This window comes from Salmo salar, chromosome 12, assembly GCF_965601325.2.
Source record: "Salmo salar chromosome 12, fSalSal1, whole genome shotgun sequence".
Classification (NCBI taxonomy): Eukaryota; Metazoa; Chordata; class Actinopteri; order Salmoniformes; family Salmonidae; genus Salmo; species Salmo salar.
The window spans coordinates 82,154,940-82,168,001 of NC_138302.1; positions in this window are offsets into that span (position 1 = coordinate 82,154,940).

Sequence of the window (13,062 nt, forward strand, 5' to 3'; positions counted from 1 at the left end):
TTAAAAAATATATTATGTAAATTAAATTTTACTCCCTGAATAGCCCTTACATAAGGTCCGCATAAGGCCTCTAAATACAACGACTTTTAATAGATTGTTTGGACCTAGCTATATTAAATGTTACTTTTACAGAAGGCCTTATCTTCTACATCTCTGTCACACCACCAGTACACCATCTTCATCTTTTCCTGCTTTCATCCGCTTGCCTCTCCTTGTACTCCTTGTATTTTTTTCCTATTTTATACAACCACACTTTCAACCAGAATAGTTGTGTCTCTAACTGCTCCTTAGCGCCATTTTGAAACTAGCAAAAATATTTATGACCTGGAAAGAAATGGTAATTGAATTTCTGCATAAAAAGAAAGGATCGGTCTGTAACACAGAATGAGTGGCTGTTAAAATTCCAGACAGCTGGTCAATAAGCCAATCACAGTTGAACAGGCCCGTAGCCCTCGATTGGCTCTGTTTTGTTATGCTATTGGTGAAGGTCAGAGCACTGGAATAGACAGATAATTCACATTTTAAGTCTTGGAGTTAATGAGTTGAAAATATGGCTCTCTAAGTGTGTTACGGAGTTGGTCACATGACTAATTAGGGGACCGTTGCCAGTACCTCACGATATTCCATATTCATCCATTTCCTTCTGTTTGCAGGAAGGAAATATTTTATACCAAAAGGAAGCACTGGTAGTGACCAAGAAAGCTGAAACAAGTGCAAGGGACTATACATGTATGTGTACAAAACATTAGAAACACCTGCTCTTTCCCATGACATAGACTGACCAGGTGAATTCAGGTGAAAGCTATGATCCCTAACTGATGTCACTTGTTAAATCCACTTCAGTCAGTGTAGATGAAGGGGAGGAGACAGATTAAAGAAGGCTTTTCAAGCCTTGAGGCAATTTAGACATGGATTGTGTATGTGTGCCATTCAGAGTGTAAATGGGCAAGACAAAAGATTTAAGTGCCTTTGAACGGGGTATGGTAGTAGGTGCCAGGCGCACCGGTTTCAGTATGTCAAGAACTGCAACGCTGCTGGGTTTTCACGCTCAACAGTTTACCCTGTGTATCAAGAATGGTCCACCACCCAAAGGACATCAAGTCAACTTGAAACAACTGTGGGAAACATTGGAGTCAATATGGGCCAGCATCCCTGTGGAACGCTTCTGACACCTTGTAGAGTCCATGCTGCAACGAATTGAGGCTGGGGGGGTGAAGCTCAATATTAGGAAGGTGTTCCTAATGTGTTGTACACTCAGTGTATGCCACTTTATATAACACACTGTATAAATTAATTGTCCATGTATTCATTTAGGAAACAAATGTGTGTGTGTGTTGGAATCCTCAGTAGGCGGAAATAGCGCCACGGCCGCCCCACCTCCATTGTTATGGTTTTTGTTGCTGAGCTGAGGAGACGTTGCACAGCATGGTAACAGAAAATATCAGTACATATTGTGCTCTTCTATTGTGCGTGTAATGATGTCAGAGGGAAAAAAACAGTAACTTCTTTGTTGTTGTAATATTGCAAAAGGACGTGCCGATCATTCAGAGTTAGAGACAGCAGGTGCGGTAGAGAGAGAGAGTCCAAAACAGTAGGTCCAGAACAAGGTAGCACGTCCAGTGAACAGGTCAGGATTCCATAGCCACATGCAGAACAGTTGAAACTGGAGCAGCAGCATGACCTGGTGGACTGGGGACAGCAAGGAGTCATCAGGCCAAGAGAGAGAATTAGAGAGAGAACTTAAATTCACACAGGACACCGGATAAGACAGGAGAAATACTCCAGATATAACTGGCCCTAGCCCCCCGACACAAACTATTGCAGCATAAATACTGAAGGCTGAGACAGGAGGGGTCGGGAGACAATGTTGCCCTGTCTGACGATACTCCCGGACAGGGCCAAACAGGCAGGATATAACCCCACCCACTTTGCCAAAGCACAGCCCTCACACCACGAGAGGGATATCTTCAACCACCAATCTATTACCCTGAGACAAGGCCGAGTGTAGCCCACGAAGATCTCCCCCACTGCACGAACCCGAGGGTGGAGCCAACCCCGACAGGAAGATCATGTCAGTGACTCAACCCACTCAAGTGACTCAACCCTCCTAGGGACGGCATGGAAGAGCACCAGTAAGCCAGTGACTCAGCCCCTGTAATAGAGTTAGAGGCAGAGAATCCCAGTGGAGAGAGGGGAACCGGCCAGGCAAAGACAGCAAGGGCGGTTCATCACTCCAGTGCATTTCCGTTCACCTTTGCACCCCTGGGCCAGACTACACTCAAACATAGGACCTACTGAAGAGATGAGTCTTCAATAAAGACTTAAAGGTCGAGACCAAGCGTGCATCTCTCACATGGATAGGCAGACCATTCCATGAAAATGGAGCTCTATAGGAGAAAGTACCTGCCTCCAGCTGTTTGCTTAGAAATTCTATGGGACAGTAAGGAGGCCTGCGTCTTGTGACCGTAGCATACGTGTAGGTATGTATGGCAGGACCAAATCGGAAAGATGGGTAGGAGCAAGCCCATGTAATGCTTTGTAGGTTAGCAGTAAAACCTTGAAATCTGCCCTAGCCTTAACAGGAAGCCAGTGTAGAGAGGCTAGCACTGGAATAATATGATCACATTTTTTGGTTCTAGTCAAGATTCTAGCAGCCGTGTTTAGCACTAACTGAAGTGTTTTTAGTGCTTGTATCTGGGTAGCCGGAAAGTAGAGCATTGCAGTAGCCTAATCTAGAAGTGACAAAAGCATGGATTAATTTTTCTGCATCATTTTTGGACAGAAAGTTTCTGATGTTTGCAATGTTATGAAGATGGAAAAAAGCTGTCCTTGAAATATTCTTGATATGTTCTTCAAAAGAGAGATCAGGGTCCAGAGTAACGTTGAGGTCCTTCACAGTTTTATTTGAGATGACTGCACAACCATCAAGATTAATGGTCAGATCCAACAGAAGATCTCTTTGTTTCTTGGGACCTAGAACAAGCATCTCTGTTTGTCTGAGCTTAAAAGTAAAAAAATGATGCCTTATGTCTGAAACACAGGCTTTCAGGGTGGGTAATTTTTGGGCTTCACCATGTTTCATCGAAATGTACAGCTATGTATCGTCCGCATAGCAGTGAAAGTTAACATTATGTTTCTGGATGACATCACCAAGAGGTAAAATATATAGTGAAAACAATAGTGGTCCTAAAACGGAACCATGAGGAATGCTGAAATTTACAGTTGATTTGTCAGAAGACAACCATCCACAGAGACAAACTGATATCTTTCTGACAGATAAGATCTAAACCAGGCCAGAAATTGTTCGTGTAGACCAATTTGGTTTTCCAATCTCTCCAAAAGAATGTGGTGATCGATGGTATCAAAAGCAGCACTAAGATTTAGGTGCACGAGGACAGATGCAGAGCCTTGGTCTGATGTTAAGTTTAGGCTCTCATTCTGAAAAATAAAAATCCAGTGTCCACAACTGGGATCGACCACGCAACCTTCTGTCTCTGGATCAATCCCAGTTGTGGACATTGGTTTCTTATTTTTGTTTTTAACCCTATCCCAGACCTTAACCCTTATCTTAACCATTTGGAATGAATGTCTAAACTTAATGTTTAACCCTATCCCAAACCTTAACTCCAATGAGTACCGGTTTTGAAGGCATTTCCCAACGTCCTCAGGACATGGCTAGACGTCCAATTTCAAAGTCAATCTTGAATGGCCTGGCTGCACTTTCCATTCCCTGTCAATAGGTTCACTTCCACCTCTCTTTCTTTCTTCTCTCCCAGTATCATTGATGTATCTGCACATCACACATTCACTCCTGGATATAGACCTATTGAATGCAGAGAGAGTGATGGTTTCCTAGTCAGACCTCTGAAGACTGCAGTGAGGTATTCCCAGAGGAGTGTGGGAGAAACACACAGCCTCTGTGCCGGTATATGTTCCCACAATAAAGCCTGGTTGAAAATAGCTCATACTCATAAAGTCAATCAATACTATTTAGCCTACTTACAGACTTACCACCAAAAACCCAAGAAAGCAAAATGAGTCCCATTTCTCTTACTACAGTTTACATTATTATCTACAAATAACGAATCAATATTCAAAAGTAATTTGATGCAAAAGAAACATTGACCTATTTGGTAGATAAAATAACACACTAGGACTCTACCACAAGGAAAATAGAGCTATGACATAATAATAAACACAAAGATGTAGGCTTTTTTGATTACATGTTCAACAATCTATTACTATTGATGTTATTACAATATTATATGGAAGATAAGGTAGAAGGTGTTATTGGACTACAAGAAAGTAGCCAAATAATGTAGACATATACTATAGTGGGCCACATTAATTTTAACATGTATTAATTCATGCAGTGGGTTTACATTTAAGATGTTATTTGAAGTTGCTCAGGTAAAATAGTGGAACAGGACTTACCTGTTTGTAGCTCTTGGTCTTCTATTTGTTGTATTTCATATCATGTTTAATGGCTATGTAATGTGATTATATTAATGCTGTTGTAGTCTACATCCCTGTCACTCTCATGTAAAATCTGCGTTGTTGCCTCTGTGTTGGAGATGATTGTCCTGCAACAGTATTATGTACCGTGAAGAATCCCGTCAACATGTTGTGAGTGTCTTCGGAGACCACATGCTGCTCAGCAGAGAGTACGGTACCACTAGTCACATCAGACGTAGAGCTGCTTTCCCTCCATCCGATAACGGGCTTGCACATACTGCACAGTGCAGTGTAGGATTGAGTAATTACTTTATTTCGCGCCCTGAGTGACAGGAGGGAGGTCCTTCATTTTACAACGAAGGTCAACTGTAGCGTGTGGAAAAGCATATGGTAAATCCTGTAAAGGCAGGATTTCATTGAGTAGCCAAGAGGAACAAAAAATACACACCCTGTAACGAATGCAGTCAAGTTGAAATAAAAGAAGGCTACAGTGTCTGGTTTATTTTAGATTAAACTAAAAGGACAGTGCCTTAAAAAAAAAGTCATACCCCTTCACTTCTTCCACATTTTGTTGTGTTACAGCCTGAATTCAAAATTGATGAAATAGTCCCCACCCACCCATACCCCATAATGACAAAGCGAAAACATATTTTTAGAAATTGTTGCACATTTATTGAAAATGAAATACAGAAATGTAATTTACATAAGTATTCACACCCCTTTACTATGACACTCCAAATTGAGCTCAGGTGCATCCAATTTCCTTTGATCATCCTTGAGACGTCACTACAACTTTATTGGAGTCCACGTGTGGTCAATTCAATTGTTTGGACATGATTTAGGGGGAAAAAACTGTCTATATAAGGTCCCACAGTTGACAGTGCACGTCAGAGCAGAAACTATACCATGCAGTCCAAGGAACTGTCTGTCCGTAGATCTCCGAGATATAATTGTAATGAGGCATATATCCGGGGAGGGATATAAAACAATTTCTAGAGTGTTGAAAGTTTACAGTGGTTTCCATCATTCAGAAATGTTTTAAATATGGAACTACCCAGACTCTGCCTAGAGCTGGCCATTCAACCAAACTGAGCAACCGGGCAAGAGTGTCCTTGGTCAGAGAGGTGACCAAGAACCCAATCACCACTGACAGAACTACAGAGTTCCCTTGGCTGAGATGGGAGAACATTCTCTATAGCACTTCACTAATCTGGGCTTTATTGGAGAGTGGCCGGACGGAAGCCATTCCTGAGAAAGAGGCACATGACAGCACGCCTGGAGTTTGCAAAAAGGCACGTGAAAGATGCAGAGCATTAAGCAAAATATTATGTGGTCTGATGAGACAAAAATTGAACTCTTTGGCCTGAATGCAAAGCGCTATGTCTGGAGAAACCAGGCACAGCTCATAACCCGTCTAACACCATCCCTACTGGGAAGCATGGTGTTGGCAACATCATTCTATGGGAACAAGAATATGAAAGTCCTTGAGTAGCCCAGCCAAAGCCCAGACTTGAATCCCATTAAAATCTGTGGAAAGACCTGAAGATTGCTGTTCACAGCTGCTCCCCATCTAACTTAACAGAGCTTGAGAATCTGCAAGGAAGAATGGGAGAAAATCCTAAAATACAGATGTGCAAAGCTGATAGACATACCCAAGATGACTCAAAGCTTTAATCGCCACCAAAGGTGCTTCTACAAAGTATTGACTCAGGGGTGTGAATACTTACACTACCGTTGAAAAGTTTGGGGTCACTTAGAAATGTCCTTGTTTTTGAAATATATATATATTTTTTTTACCATTAACATCAAATTGATCAGAAATACAGTGTAGACATTGTTCATGTTGTAAATGACTATTGTAGCTGGAAACGGCAGATTTTTTAAATGTAATATCTACATAGGTGTACAGAGGCTCATTATCAGCAACCATCATTCTTGTGTTCCAATGGCACGTTGTGTTAGCTAATCCAAGTTTATCATTTTAAAAGGCTAATTGATCATTAGAAAACCCTTTTGCAATTATGTTAGCACAGCTGAAAACTGTTGTCCTGATTAAAGAAGCAATAAAACTGGCCTTGTTTAGACTAGTTGAGTATCTGGAGAATCAGCATTTGTGGGTTCAATTACAGGCTCAAAATGGCCAGAAACAAATAGCTTCCTTCTGAAACTCGTCAGTCTATTCTTGTTCTAAGAAATGAAGGCTATTCCATACGAGAAATTGCCAAGAAACTGAAGATCTCGTACAACGCTGTGTACTAATTGTGGCTCACTTGGTAGAGCATGGTGTTTGCAATGATGTTTGCAACGCCAGGGTTGTGGGTTTGATTCCCATGGGGGGCCAGTATGGGGAAAAAAAATGTATGAAATGAATTGAAATGTATGCATTCACTACTGTAAGTCGCTCTGGATAAGAGCGTCTGCTAAATGACTAAAATGTAAAATGTACTACTCCCTTCACAGAACAGCGCAAACTGGCTATAACCAGAATAGAAAGAGGAGTGGGAGGCCCTGGTGTACAACTGAGCAAGAGGACAAGTACATTAGTGTGTCTAGTTTGAGAAACAGATGCCTCAAAAGTCCTCAACTGGCAGCTTCATTAAATAGTACCCGCAAAACACCAGTCTCAACATCAACAGTGAAGAGGCGACTCCGGGATGCTGGCCTTCTAGGCAGAGTTCCTCTGTCCAGTGTCTGTGTTCTTTTGCCCATCTTAATCTTTTTATTGGTCAGTCTGAGATATGGCTTTTTCTTTGGAACTCTGCCTAGAAGGCCAGTATCCCGGAGTCACCTCTTCACTGTTGACGTTGAGACAGGTGTTTAGTGATAAAAAAGCGAGTAGATGCATATGTCTTACTTTGCTAGGCATAAATAAATGATGTTCAAGGGTCATGCAGAAAGAGTGGCTTCTGTGCAAGGCAGAGATCAGCATGTGAGCTATATAAGTGAGAGAGAGCAAGCATGCCCAGAGAAAGAGAGTCAAGAAAAAGAGCCAGAGAGAGAGGAACAGCGAACAGATCTAGAGAGGGAGGGACAACAAACAGATCCAGAGAAAGAAAGTAATCAAGCTGCTGCAGCAACTCCTTCCAGAAATGAGAGCGATTTTGGTGACAAAGACACTGGGCCCAGACAAGTGAAGCTGAATAGCTACCCACACAAAAGTTTTGGGACACAGAAAAGGCCATTTCAGCACTGCTGGTTTGTGAAATACAATTGAGTAGTGTACTCTGTCCACAAAAAATGCAGCTTTTTGCTTTCCATGTAGAGTTTTTGGCAAAAACATTACATTTCATTATTTTGTCATTAATGGCTGTAAAAATTGGAAAAAAGCTTTGTTTATCTTCAGAAAACATGAGATGGCACAAACACACAGAGACAGTGTTGTGGCATGGCAAAGCTACCAGGCAACTAGCAATCATGCGAACATTGCTCAGATTTTAACATCTGCCCATGCTAGTGATACTGCAGAAAGAAGGGAGTATCTGAGGAGAATTGTTGCGGTCACCTCAATGTTAGGAAGACAGGGACTTTCTTTCTGTGCCAATGTTGAATCTAGTGAAATCTGCTCCACTACAGCCCCATTGTTGAGAATGGGGGCATGCTCGGTCCACCTTTTTGTGTAGTCCACAATAATCTCCTTTGTCTTGATCACGTTGAGGAAGAGGTTGCGGTCCTTGCACCACACGGTCAGGTCTCTGACCTCCTCCCTATAGGCTGTCTCATCGTTGTCGGTGATCAGGCCTACCACTGTTGTGTCATCAGCAAACTTAATGATGGCGTTGGTGTCGTGCCTGGCCGTGCAGTCATGAGTGAACAGGGAGTACAGGAGGGGACTGAGCACGCACCCCTGAGGGGCCCCCGTGTTGAGGATCAGAGTGGTGGATGTGTTGCTACCTACCCTTACCATCTGGGGGCGGCCTGTCAAGAAGTCCAGGATTCAGTTGCAGAGGGAGGTGTTTTGTCCCAGGGTCCTTAGCTTAGTGATGAGCTTTGACGTCACTATGGTGTTGAACGCTGAGCTGTAGTCAATTAACAGCATTCTGACATAGGTGTTCCTTTTGTCCAGGTGTGAAAGGGCAGTGTGGAGTGCAATAGAGATTGCATCATCTGTGGATCTGTTGGTGCGGTATGCAAATTGGAGTGGGTCTAGGGTTTCTGGGATGATGGTGTTGATGTGAGCCATGACCAGCCTTTCAACGCATTTCATGGCTACAAACGTGAGTGCTACAGGTCGGTAGTCATTTAGGCAGTTTACCTTAGCATTCTTGGGCACAGGGACTATGGTGGTCTGCTTGAAACATGTTGGTATTACAGACTCAGACAGGGAGAGGTTGAAAATGTCAGTGAAGACACTTGCCAGTTGGTCAGCGCATGCTCAGAGTACACTTCTTGGTAATCTGCCCTGCGGCCTTGTGAATGTTGACCTGTTTAAAGGTCTTACTCACATCGGCTGCGGAGAGCGTGATCACACAATCGTCCGGAACAGCTGATGCTCTCATGCATGTTTCAGTGTTACTTTCCTCGAAGCGAGCATAGAAATTATTTAGCTCGTCCGGTAGGCTCGTGTCACTGGGCAGCTCTCGGCTGTGCTTCCCTTTGTAGTTTGTAATAATTTGCAAGCCCTGCCACATCTGACGAGTGTCTGAGCCGGTGTAGTATGATTCGATCTTAGCCATGTATTGACGCTTTGCCTATTTGATGGTTCGTCAGAGGGCATAGCGGGATTTCTTATAAGCTTCCAGGTTAGTGTCCCGCTCCTTGAAAGCGGCAGCTCTACCCTTTAGCTCAGTGCGAATGTTGCCTGTAATCCATGGCTTCTGGTTGGGGTATGTACATACAATCACTGTGGGGATGACGTCCTTGATGTACTTATTGATAAAGCCAGTGACTGATGTGGTGTATTCCCCAATGCCATCGGAAGAATCCCAGAACATATTCCAGTCTGTGCTAGCAAAACAGTCCAGTAGTTTAGCATCTGCTTCATCTGACCACTTTTTCATAGACCAAGTCACTGGTGCTTCCTGCTTTAATTTGAGATTGTAAGCAGGAATCAGGAGGATAGAATTATGGTCAGATTTGCCAAATGGAGGAAGGGCGAGGGAGAACTTAGTACATGTCCCTGTGTGTGGAGTAAAGGTGGTCTAGAATTGTTTTCCCTTTGGTTGCACATTTAACATGCTGATAGAAATGAGGTAAAACTGATTTAAGTTTCCCTGCATTAAAGTCCCCAGGGGCCTTCTGAGTGGCGCAGTGATCTAGGCACTGCATCGCAGTGTTAGCTGTGCCACTAGAGATTCTGGGTTGGAGTCCAGGCTCTGTCGCAGCCGGGCGCGACCGCGAGACCCATGGGGTGGCGCACAATTGGCCCAGCGTCGTCCGGGTTAGGGTAGGGTTTGGCCGGCAGGGATGTCCTTGTCCCATCACGCAGTGCAAGCTGACACGGTCGCCAGTTCCTCCGACACATTGGTGCGGCTGGCTTCCGGGTTAAGTGGGCATTGTGTCAAGAAGCAGTGCGGCTTGGTTGGGTTGTGTTTAAGAGGACGCATGGCTCTCGACCTTCATCTCTCCCGAGACCGTACAGGAGTTGCAGCGATGAGACAAGACTGTAACTATCAATTGGATACCACGAAATTGGGGAGAAAAAGGGGTAAAAGGAGCGCTGCCTCTGGATGAGCGGTTTATTTTTTGCTTATGGCGGTATACAGCTCATTGAGTGTGGTTTTAGTGCCAGCACTGGTCTGTGGTGGTATGTAGACAGCTACAAAAATACAGATGAATACTCTCTAGGTAGATAGTGTATCTCATGATAAGCTGTAGACCACACTACCTCAGGCGAGCAAAACCTTGAGAATTCCTGAGACATCTTGCACTAGCTGTTTACATATATGCATAAGCACCCGCCCTGTCTTACCAGAGGCTGCTGTTCTAGCCTGCCGATAGAGTGTATAACCCGCCAGCTGTATGTTCTTATTGTCGTCGTTCAGCCACAATTTGGTTAATTATAAGAGTTTTTAATGTCCCATTGGTAGATATACGTGCTTTCAATTCGTCCCATTTATTTTCAAGCGATTGAACATATGCTAGCAGGACGGAAGGCAAAGGCAGATTAGCCACTCGTCGCCTGATCCTCACAAGGCACCCTGATCTTTTCCCGCAAAATCTCAGTTTCCTTCTCCATTTAACACGATTTCAGTGGGTCACAATTTATGTTAAAATTCTGATCTGAAATGTGCTGTGTGGTGGTACTGAGGGCCTTGAACTGAAAGGCATCATGAAATCAGCAGATTATCAGGTGCTTTGGAGTCCAATGTTCAACCCAGTGTCCAAAAACTCAGTCTCTATTGAATGTTGTGGGTCTTCCAACAGGACAACAACCCCAAACATTTACGAATTAGAGCAGTTGGCTGCTCAAGAGTGAACCAAATTGACAGTAGAAAGGTGCAGCAAGCTTACTGATGGCTACAAGAACCGTGGGTCTGCAGTTCTTGGCCAAAGGCTGTGCAACCAAATACTAGCTCTGGGATGCCAATAATTTAGTACATCTTCCTTTTCCCTAAATTAAAATTGTAAACTTAAGTTGACAGAAATAAAATTGCATCTGCAATGTTTAAAGTCCAATAACAAGGTGTGGAGGAGAACAAACATTTTTTTTCTATTTCAACTTATTTTAGAAGAAATAGAGAATTATTTAAGTGCAAAAAGTTGAGAATGACACAAATATTAATTTCCACAAAGTTTGCTGCTTCAGTGTCTTTAGATATTTTTGTCAGATGTTAGTATGGAATACTGAAGTATAATTACAAGCATTTCATAAGTGTCAAAGGCTTTTATTGACAATTACATGAAGTTGATGCAAAGAGTCAATATTTGCAGTGTTGACCCTTCTTTTTCAAGACCTCTGCAATCCGCCCTGGCATGCTGTCAATTAACTTCTGGGCCACATCCTGACTGATGGCAGCCCATTCTTGCATAATCAATGCTTGGAGTTTGTAAGAATTTGTGGGTTTTTGTTTGTCCACCTGCCTCTTGGGGATTGACCACAAGTTCTCAATGGGATTAAGGTCTGGGGAGTTTCCTGGCCATGGACCCAAAATATTGATGTTTTGTTCCCCGAGCCACTTAGTTATCACTTTTGCCTTATGGCAAGGTGCTCCATCATGCTGGAAAAGGCATTGTTTGTCACCAAACTGTTCCTGGATGGTTGGGAGAAGTTGCCCTTGGAGGATGTGTTGGTACCATTCTTTATTCATGGCTGTGTTCTTAGGCAAAATGGTGAGTGAGCCCACTCCCTTGGCTGAGAAGCAACCCCCACACATGAATGGTCTCAGGACGCTTTACTGTTGGCATGACACAGGACTGATGGTAGCGCTCACCTTGTCTTCTCCGGACAAGCTTTTTTCCGGACGCCCCAAACAATCGGAAAGGGGATTCATCAGAGAAAATGACTTTACCCCAGTCCTCAGCAGTCCAATCCCTGTACCTTTTGCAGAATATCAGTCCGTCCCTGATGTTTTTCCAGGAGAGAAGTGGCTTCTTTTCTACCCTTCTTGACACCAGGCCATCCTCCAAAAGTCTTCGCCTCACTGTGCGTACAGATGCACTCACACCTGCCCGCTGCCATTCCTGAGCAAGCTCTGTACTGGTGGTGCCCCGATCCCGCAGCTGAATCAACTTTAGGAGATGGTCCTGGCACTTGCTGGACTTTCTTGGGCACCCTGAAGCCTTCTTCACACCAATTGAACCGCTCTCCTTGAAGTTCTTGACGATCCGATAAATGGTTTATTTAGGTGCAATCTTACTGGCAGCAATATTCTTGCCTGTGAAGCCCTTTTTGTGCAAAGCAATGATGACGGCACGTGTTTCCTTGCAGGTAACCATGGCTGACAGAGGAAGAACAATGATTCCAAGCACCACCCTCCTTTTGAAGCTTCCAGTCTGTTATTCGAACTCAATCAGCATGACAGAGTGGTCTCCACCCTTGTCCACGTCAACACTCACACCTGTGTTAACGAGAGAATCACTGATGTAATGTCAGCTGGTCCTTTTGTGGCAGGGCTGAAATGCAGTGGAAATGTTTTTTTGTGGGGTTCAGTTCATTTACATGGCAAAGAGGGACTTTGCAATTAACTGCAATTCATCTGATCACTCCTCATAACATTCTGGAGTATATGCAAATTGCCATCATACAAACTGAGGCAGCAGTTTGTATGATGTGAAAATTTATATTTGTGTCATTCTCAAAACTTTTGGCCACGACTGTACATTTGGCTGCAACAGTAAACAGAAACCATCCATGTGAACACATTATTGCATGGTTTATATTCAAAATATTTGTTTCCATTAGCCAAAATCGCATTAAGATATGTCAGCTGGATGGAATTGGGTTAGAGAGGCCCTCTACATTTTACTGTGGCCATCTCTCTCACTCCACAGAACAATGCAAACAAACCAGCCTCATGGAGCATTAGGTAAATGCTTGTGAAGTGGCCACTTACTGTACCAATTGATCGTGTGTATGTGTGTGTCTATAGGGGAGAAAGGAGGCTTCATCAATTGAACAAATAGCAAAAGGATTATGAAAACATGACGAAGAGAGTCTGAAGTGTCTGG